Source organism: Sipha flava, unplaced genomic scaffold (genome assembly GCF_003268045.1).
Source record: "Sipha flava isolate LNK unplaced genomic scaffold, YSA_version1 1_pilon_pilon, whole genome shotgun sequence".
NCBI lineage: Eukaryota > Metazoa > Arthropoda > Insecta > Hemiptera > Aphididae > Sipha > Sipha flava.
The window spans coordinates 3673303-3683652 of record NW_020272783.1 but is presented as its reverse complement, the minus strand read 5'-3'; the positions used below and the strand labels follow the sequence as shown (position 1 = coordinate 3683652).

At 30.7% G+C, this 10350-nt stretch overlaps 1 protein-coding gene across 1 annotated transcript in view; it reads left to right on the top strand.

Annotated features, from left to right (window-relative positions):
• The first annotated feature begins 1189 nt into the window (after positions 1-1189).
• LOC112682179 (MATH and LRR domain-containing protein PFE0570w-like) overlaps positions 1190-10350 on the top strand; it is a 31403-nt gene continuing 22242 nt past the window's right edge. The window contains 1 exon segment of the mRNA XM_025552702.1: positions 1190-1687. The gene's annotated coding sequence lies outside the window, so the exon portion shown is untranslated.

Genomic DNA, 10350 nt, shown 5'->3' with positions numbered 1-10350 from the left:
TTATAATATCTGAAAATATAACTTTTGCAACTTAGTAAAATAACTAAATTTATTCTATAATTTGAATTGAATTCAGGACTTGAAAATAAAAAAAACACTCTTCTTCACAATATGTTTTAGTAGAAGTCCAAAAGCATAATTCCGAGTACAAATAAAAATTTAAAAAAAACAAAGAATAGGTAATCGATTCCCGCTAGTAAATAATACTCAAAAATCATGACCACATTAAAAAGAATAATCAAAACATTTGTTAAACGTGTTATTTTATGAAAATGCCATCATTCTAAATAAAATAAAATGGCATACATCAAAAATCAATATAAACTTATCGGTGGAAACAAACGAATCTCGAGTCGCACGCATGGGATCGTTTTTTTAAACCGGATATCTTTTCGGAAAACGTTCGACTAAGCGTTCCTGATCGGAGTGAAATGGAGTGGAAAGAGGAGAAGTAGTATGGAAAACCGGAAGCGAACGGAACGCGTAGATAACCGTTTGCGCACGTCACACGCTGTCGACGTGTAGTGAGCCGGTCTGATTAAAAACGAAACGATTTAACGATGAAGTCACCTTTATTCCCGATCCACGTCTGGTAAGGTAAGTTTGAAGTAAAAATAAATAGAGACTTTTAAAAGCATAAATGTTATTTATTAAAACTGAGACAGAACGTACTGGTAGCCCGATAAGTCAATAGCGTAAGATTAACTCTACCGGTCTACGTTTTTAGTACGTAGAGATGTCTAGCGCCGAAACGTACGTGTTATTGAAAACAAGGAAATTACGTATACTCAAAAGTCGTCTTCGCTTGTGTTCGAGATCACTTTGCTATTCAAAAACAAATTAATAAAATATAGACACGCTCGTTACTATGAAACTAACGTAAAACAAGATACGTTAAAATATCAGAAAAGCGGTAAAATAATGAGGAAAACAAGTGCAAGGAAATAGTCGTAGTGATATCCGGATTACTACGGACGGTCGGCACCCGTCGCGTAACGTAGGCGCTCGTCGCGAGAACGAGTTCGGCGTGCGCGGGCACATCGCGAAAACCCGACACCGTCATCGGGGGTGCGCGAGGGGACGGTCGGCGAGGGGGTGCGCGAGCGTACCGACGGGGTTTCTTGCGCGTCGCGTCCGCAGCGGAACCGATGCACCCGGACGGGCGGCGATCGCAGTCGGTCGGCGTCGATCGAAAACGCAACGGGATCGCAACGCGTACACAGCCGGGGCTTCGTTTTGCCACCGGTAAGCTTGCGCGAAGTTATCGTTACCGTCGAGGCGGTGTCACAGTCGTCGCCGTCTCACGTGCGTACCGTTCCGGGCGAGAAGACCGGCACGGGACCATCTCCGTCCCCTGGGCCCTCGGCTCGCCTACACCCCTGTTCCCGTCTCCTTTTCGCTAACGTTATATACTTCATAAAAACCGCGACCGCGGACGGATCGAATTGCCCGCGTCTCGCAGCGTGCCGACCACGTCCGAGGACGATCACGGCCGCTGTTGTTGGGTGCACGGTTGTGGTACGCTGACGGTGTCGATCGGTGCTCATCGAACACTTCCGCGACGTGATCCCCCGCACCCTTGGTTTAATGTAAATTCGTTACGATTCCCCGAGGCGTGGATTGATTCTTTATCGCCTCCTTCAACACCGTTTGAACAGTAGAAAATTTTTTTATCACCGCTCATAAGGTAGGTGCTAAAATTAAATTGTTGCGCACGTGTTGAAAAAATAGTGATTACTTGTACGTATTTTAATACCTCTAAATGTTATGATGATTTTTTTAACTTTAAACACACTCGTAAATATTAATAAACTGCATATAACTGGATAAAATGACACGATGATTTTTTTAAAAACCATGTGTAACGGATGGTCAGCACAAAGCATAATACATACATAAGAAACACTACTGCAGTTAGGTTAGGGATTAAAGTCAGTTTATAAGGAATGTCAAGATTGTCGTGGAGTCTTACCGTAATATAAACTTTATCGATACAAAAATAATTATATTAATATTAAATAATAATAAATTCATATCAGGATTAAACTGTTTTCTTTTTTTTTTTTCATTAACACATTTCAAGTAAGTCAAATAAAATTAATGTAAATATTGAACTGACATCCTCCCAAGGGAATATACATACGGTTTCAATGGCACCGAATACGTACCTCGGGTAGTAAAATTAAACTGCATAGAAAACTTAAGTATTAAAAAATATATAAATATATATAAAATTTACTTTAACAAAATCAAATTAATTATTTTATATACTATTTGGCAAATGTTTTCTATAAAAAAATGTTTGGGTATTTGAAAAAATGGTCGTTTGGAAGGGGTAGGTACATAAATCTAATTATTTGAACTGGAAGATTAAATTACATTCGGCACCACTATACGTTCCTCTTGAGAGCCGCGAATCTCAGTTGGAAAATCACTACTGAAGAAGTAGACGACAAGTGCTTGCAGTTATAACAGGACTAACGATTTATCAACAATTTTCATAATATTTAAATATCATAGTGGTTAAGTAGATAATTGTATTTTATCATTATGCATACAACGTTACTCCACGATCTCAAGGGATCGAGATTTAGTCGGTGGTCTCCAACGGATGTATTTGAATAAAGTAATATTAAATTTTCTTTTTCTGTTATTTTGGTCCCACGGTTCATGTACAGTAAATAGCATGACAATGAGTACACCTTTTAAAAAACATCTTTTTCTTTAAAAAACTATGTTCTTATTATAATTAGATCCTTTTTCGAAAACTAAAAGATCCAAAAATGCTATGTGGCGAAATTGTTCGTAACACTGGTGTGTGTATTTATTTATATTTTCTATCGCTGTATAATGTAATAATAATTATTTACATCTGTTTCGTGTACTTAATTAATATTTGACTTGAATTCTCGTCCATGCACAAATAAATATATACTATAGGTATTAAATTATTTTTCAACAAATCATTGATGAAACCTTATTTTTTCATAGACTACGTACATTTGTGTAGAATTATTGTTTTTTATGACAACGATAATTCTGGGACAAGAAAAAAAAAAAAAGTTTTTAAAAATTATAAGATATCCAATATTTCTTAATTGGATTATATTTCATAGGACATCAATATGTGCATGTAAATACGTACCTTATTGTATTATGTTGTTTAAAACCATGTACAACAAAATGTCGCCTAACTATATACAGTATACTGTTATGTAACTATTCAAAATTGTAACGAATTTTCATCTAAAGAGTTGTCTATTTAAATCGAAAATATCCTGATAACTATGTGTAAACCTAACATATGATAAGCTATAGGATGATATACTATATGTGTGTTTAAAGTATAAGATGTAATAGTAAAATGTATACGCCTAATTATTGGACCACAATGTTGAACGATGGAGAGACACACACATGAACATGCTCGAAATTATTCAACATGATAATATGAAAATTGATGTGACGCATGTGTTTATTCACCATTGACATTGTAAAACGTCTCTTTCCCTGTTGTACATTATTGTATTCCATATTTGAATTAATTAAGCTGAAAACGAATACGTATTGTGTTTGTCTACAGTAGACGTATTCACGCCAACGTAATAATAATTGTAACTGCATTTGTTGTACACTCAAAACTAACCTTATTTCAGGTTGAGATTGGTGAACATTTTGCTATTAAAATATAACACAGATATATTACACAATAGTAGTTAAACTATCATAACAACCCCAATGTTTAATAAGGATGTGGAAAATTAATAATTCGGTAAATATTGTACAAATGTAAATTATTTCTGGAGCATATATCTTAAAAAAAAAAAAAAAAACATTTCTTCTGAACTATATTCCAAATTAATAAATTATCTCATTAATTAGATATATTTAAATTTAAAATTTAATATAATAATATGTAAATAATAACAATCTTAGAGTATATTATACGACATAACACCGCGAGTTCATAACTGTATTAAATGTTTGTTTCCGCGATTTTCAATTATTGTGTTATGTATTTATATTTGTGTACGCCAGCACAACACTCACCTGACCCAACCTAACCCAATATTTGTACTACATTGACATAATATTGTTATCTCTGTAACGACAAGACTCAAGTCCCTTTATTCGAATACGTAAATAAACACATAAATTCCGAGGAATTATGATACGCTACATTAACCTGTACAAACGATTACAACAGCAGTTAATGTTCAAAACACAAACGGCTCACCGTGTATTTTAAACTCTGAATAACTTAATAAGTTCGATTGAAATTAATATTAACATTAAAACGTTTTACATAAAACAATATAGAGTCATGGTTTTTATAATCAGTGCTTGAATTAGAGGGGATACGCAGGACGACGGAGCTCCTATATTTTTTTTTCTTATAAAAATTTTGCTTGATAAAAATGACAGCAGATGATCCGAAAAAAGTTTTTCTCAAAACTATTGTCACTTACTGTATTTTGACTTTGAACTCACGTGCCCACAGAAGAAAAAAGAACGTTATATTTGTAAAACGTTGGCCTGTCCAAGCAATTTATCAAACTAAGCTCGGTTAAGTCTTAAGTCTCCTCGGGTGTAATTTAAATCAAAATCAAAAATTATTGTTAGTCATTGAATATGTATTATAATTATATATATACGTAATCATGCACATTTATATTCTTCCATCGCAGTTAAAATAAATACTGAAATACTGGTAAATGAAGAAAAAACTAGGACCATTATTTACAATCAAACTTATAAATTACTAATAATTTTTGTTTACATATTTACGTTTTGCTTTTTAATTAAATTAAATATTTCGTAATTCCTTGGCATACAAATACTATGTATAAATAAATTGATAAAAATTATAAGTAATTTCTGTTGGAGTTTTGGTTTAAAATTGGCAACCATAGTTTCTGGAGCACATTTTTTTTTTAGCCACTTATAAGGGTTCCATGAACAAAACTGTCTTGTACGGATATCATCGCTCGTTGAAAACCGGCACGCTAGTCCTCACGTTGTCCTTTTCGCTACAATGTCAATACACACCCTATGGTGGATACAGAGAAAACGACGTCGTCCCCGAGGGGCAGAGGTAATTCTACATGGCTCGTAAAACTTCTTTGTGTAACTAAACTTAACTTCACCGCCCGCACGTTCAATGTAAACGACGTTTATTACAATGATCCATTTGGCACGCTAAGGACTCCGTGAATACAATACAAGTAAGCGACTCGAATATTTCATTAAAAGCTCGAGTCTACTTTTCGCGGTACAAAGTTTTATTCGACCTCTGCCCTCGATTTCCCCACCGTCGTGTGTATATTATGTATATGTTTTAACGGTTCTCGCATACCTTACTATCACGGGTATAGCTTAAATGGATTCAGTGCATACTGATTACTAGGGTTCGGGATTTATTGCTCACAAATTTTAGGAAATATACACTAAAAAAAAAAACCGAAATAAATACAAAAATATAGAACTAATTTTTTTTATAATAGCAATTATAATTGTTTTTGTAATTTTATTTATGAAATTTTAAATGAAGACTAAATATTTTGTTTAGTTATTTCTTGACAACAATAACTCTATAAGTTTAAAGTTAATGTATATGATCGAATTAATTTTCATCTGCTTCTTCTCCTATAATGAAAAAAAGGTTTAGTTTTGAAAAAAAATCTAAAAAAAAAAAAGTTAACTTTTAGAATAAATTTACTTCGCATAAAACAAAAAAAGAATAAATATGCACTAATAATAATTAAATTGCAAAAATCAGTCTAATATGCATTTTGCCTAAAAAACGACAAAATATGCAAAAACATGCAATCAAATTTTCATATTTCAGTGTTTTATACCTTAAAACAAATTTATATCTTCTCGAATTATTCTACAGTCATTATTAAAGAATATTATTATACAATATGTCCCAAACCCTATTGATTACCAGAATATCGTTTTTTTTTTTTTTAAATTTCAATCGTAATTGATCAACAATGATATTACGACATCCACAATATTGCATAGTGATATATCGTAAAAAATAATTAATAATAATCAGAACCCCGTTTATACAAATACAGATTCCAATCGTTTCGTGAATAGTGTTTCCGAAAGGGCGTATATGCTGCAACTTTAAATAACTACTAAAATAATGATTTTAATTATACTAATACTATTATACACATATATCAACATTATCATACTAAATATTTAAGATACTCATACTTTTGCAATGAATAAACGCACCAAATCTTATTTACCTTAAAGATATTTATAAATCGGCTCTTTAACTTCGGAGAAGGCGATACAGTTAATTAATTTACTATGTGCGAATATTTCGTTTCACATTTTATGAATATCATACAGAAGATAAACAAAAATCAATCAAGACAAATACGATATCACTCTTTAGATTTTTGTTATCTGAAATTTTCTTGGCTATTAAATGCATTTTCACAAGAGTACTGAATAAATTCTACATTACTCATCTTTTTCTATTACATTGAAAGTACACTTTTTTTTTAAATCATAACAGCTCAACATATTATTATACTTATTATATATATTATATTATTAATTATTAAATTATTAATAATCATATTATATTATATATTATATACATATTATTTATATTATTACAGTTAATTTTTAACTAGTAAAATAATAAGAAATTAAATAAAAATTAAAAATAAGTAAATGATTTATACTTGTAAATATATAGAAAAATTGGTGTTTTGTGACCTATATATATCCTATACTGCAGTTGTTCTCACCAGGATTTTAGAAAGGGCCAAATGTATTTTTTTTTAAATTACTTGCGGGCCTCATACATTTTTAATGATAATAACCGTAACATTGATTGTTTTTCAGAAAAAATTCCTTTTTTTAATTCAATTAGTTTGCTTCTTTTATTTTAAATGGGTGGGGATAATTTTTAGAAAATTCAATATGGTGAGTTGTGAGTAATATTATAAAGTTTTTATATTATATAGTTTTACGAAAAATTAAACATAAAGCATCGTGTTTCTTACCAGAAATACAGAAAAATTCAATCCCCCGACTGTCTTGAAATATTTTGTGTTCGTCTTCGATTTTACGTTTTGCTATGATAAAATTAAAATTTACGTGATGAAATACAAACGGACAATAAGCGATAATGGATAAACTGTACATACAAGACTACGAGGTGGAAATTAATGAACCTGTTATTTTAGCTACCTGTTTATCTGTCCAACTGGTAATTCAATACAAGTTTAAAATAGAAAGATAAAATAAATAAAAATAATAAGATAAAAAGCAATGTTCATTTTATTCTCTTTTTTAGAATTTTGAATTTTAGAATGTTTAATTTAATTTTATTGCGGGCCACACTCAATTTGTTAAAGATCTGGATAGTGGGGACCGCTGCTATACAGTATGGCGACAGGAAACTAGGACCATAAGGATTTGGATGAGATGACCTTTAAACTTAATAATATAGAAAAAAAGAAAAAAAAGAACAATTTTTTATATAGTATTAATGAAAAATAATAATAAAAATAATATTTTATATGCACTATTTACATTTCATAAATATAAAAAGAGAAAAACATACGAATTTGAAAATAATAAAATAGTAATTATATACTAATAATAATAATAAATATACAATATCATGCGCTAAATGAGTGCCTAGTTAGAAACAATAAGGGTTGGTGAATTTAGCATACACTCGCAAAAACTACAGTTTACAAAATCATATTTCGTCGGTTAAGTAACGCACACACGAGTACGTAAATAAATTTATAAATAGAAATAGTAAAAGAAATTATATTGCGCTGGTTAATCAATGTCAGGTGAATATAATAAAAATGCCACGCCAGTCAAATAACACACGTGCAAATTTAAGCTCCCTTTTCACGAAAGACGAAAATTCATCCATGGCACACGTTACGATGCATTTTTTTTTAATTTTTTTCGTTTTACACGTAATCATAATTGAAGACCTGAGGGAAACAACAAGACTTCTCCAATTTATACAATTTTTCAGGAATCGATTTAAACTGTTTTAAAAATTAATTAATAGTTTTAAAAATTAACAAAAAATATATTTAGATACAACGTCAGTACGTATAAGTAGTAGCCAGTGACAAGTTGTCAAATTCAAGTTTTTTTATTCTAAAAAATAAAAAACAAAACTTGGAGATGTCTTGTTGTTGCACTAAGAAATTATATACATATAAATATTAGTAAGAATAATGTTATTAATATGAAAAAAATGTATACTTACCTACATCATTGTTAAAAATCACTTATATTCAAAGGAAATAATTTTTTTTTTTCGAAACATATGGCTATATTTATAAATATTCAACACAATTGAAATTGTATTTATTTTTAATGTTTAATATATTTTAGAACTTGACAAATTATTTTTAACTTTATGTATTTTTTACAATACATATTTCACTATTTTTTGTCATTAATATAACATAATAATATAAAATAAAACAAAATATAAACAACTTTTTTGTTTTAAAATACTAGAAATACTAGAAATATTAATAATATTTTGCTATTATCGAATATCGAGTGTGATTGTAGTGAGCAGCCCGCCACTAGTAATACAGTGATAACGTTAACACAATCATAACAAGAGGACCATGTGCGAATTAACAGTATTCCCGATGCAACAACAAGATATCTCCCACTATTTATTTTAGTGCAACAACAAGATATCTCCAGAGATGTCTTGTTGTTGCACTAAAATAAAAACCAGACTTCTCCATTTATATGATATCTTTGTATTTAGCAGTCGGATTTGTCTGGTTGTTGCACTAAACGACGCAGTTTTCTTTTTCTTGATAATGTACAATCAAAAACTGATTTTGGCCAAAATATGGAGATGTCTTGTTGTTGCCCTCAGGTCTTCAATTGCACGAGCTTACTATCACACGCTGACGTGCGTGACTCCCGTTGATATCGCTTTGATACCCGCTACCGATATGGACGAATTTATTTTGCCGAAAGTGGCAAAGTAATTTTTTTAAAACGTTCAGTATGACTTTTAGATTTAAAAAATTGGGACTAATGAACGAGGATTTCACCAACTCGTACCATCAGAAAGTACACGATATATTGTAATCGCAATTTCTCTCGTTACTTATTGAAAAACTGTAGTTTCCATTTAATAGTTGCAAGATAAACGTACCCTACGGCGAGTTAAAGTTCAACAAATATGTTCGCCAAAAATATATTTTGCTTTGAATATTTTTGACAGTCAATTAAAAGTTAAAAATATAAATGTACACAGTTCCTACCCATCCACAATAGCCAATGTTACCATACCATTGTTTTCTCTGCACCGTACAATATATAGGTGATAGTGATTGATTTCATACAAAAAATAATAATAATAATAATAAAATAGTAGTTTCCAAATAACTTTCGAAAATTTATAAAAATTACTTAAGAATATTACAAACGTGAGTGCATCCGCGTTCACGGAAAATTCACTCATTTCATAATTAAACGATTGGCCGTTTCATTTGGTTGCACGCTTATGATTTCACTTATGCAAGCAATCGAAAGCTTTTTATCTGTGCAGGCAGCATCTTGCTACAGTTATTTATATCACTTTGTATGAGCAATATTCAACATCTATTTATTTTCATACTCATTTATGTACGTTTATCATTTATGTTTTCATTGAAACATACTTTATCTCCTGGGATTTTTATTCTAAAAGCATGTTCGTTTTTTCTTATATCACGATTCGCAATAAGTTTTTTTATTCTGTTTTCATGAAGCGCGTTTGAGTGTTTCGTTGGGTTCTCCGTTTAGTGTTTAAATGGTTTCGCATGTCAAAAACAAGGCTTTGAAACAATGGTGATGCAACATGTACACGTGCCAATAAACATAAGCAAACTCGTTGTCCAACATACGTTATATCTACAATTAGATTTTTGAAATTTTTCCCTCTATTTTTTCACATAGGGATTTCGAAAAATTTGGACTTAAGCAATAATTGAATACTAAATATTTGTACAAAAATAAATAGTGAAAATTCATCGTCAGGGAATACGTCGCTTTCGAGTACATTTTCCGTTCATCACCATATTCAGATATTCGATATTTATAATATACAATATACTTACATTATTATTTTTATTTATTATTATTTAGTTCTTTAGTTTGCACTAACCGTAATGGTTTTATGATCGTCAATACATTAAAAAAGTGTGTGTGTTGTGTTTAGAAAAAAGTATTTATTTATCGGTTGTTTTATTTTTAGATTTCGGTAAAAAGTCGTGTACGTGTAATAAATAAAAGAAAGGAAATCGTTTTCTAGTGGGTACAAATTATATC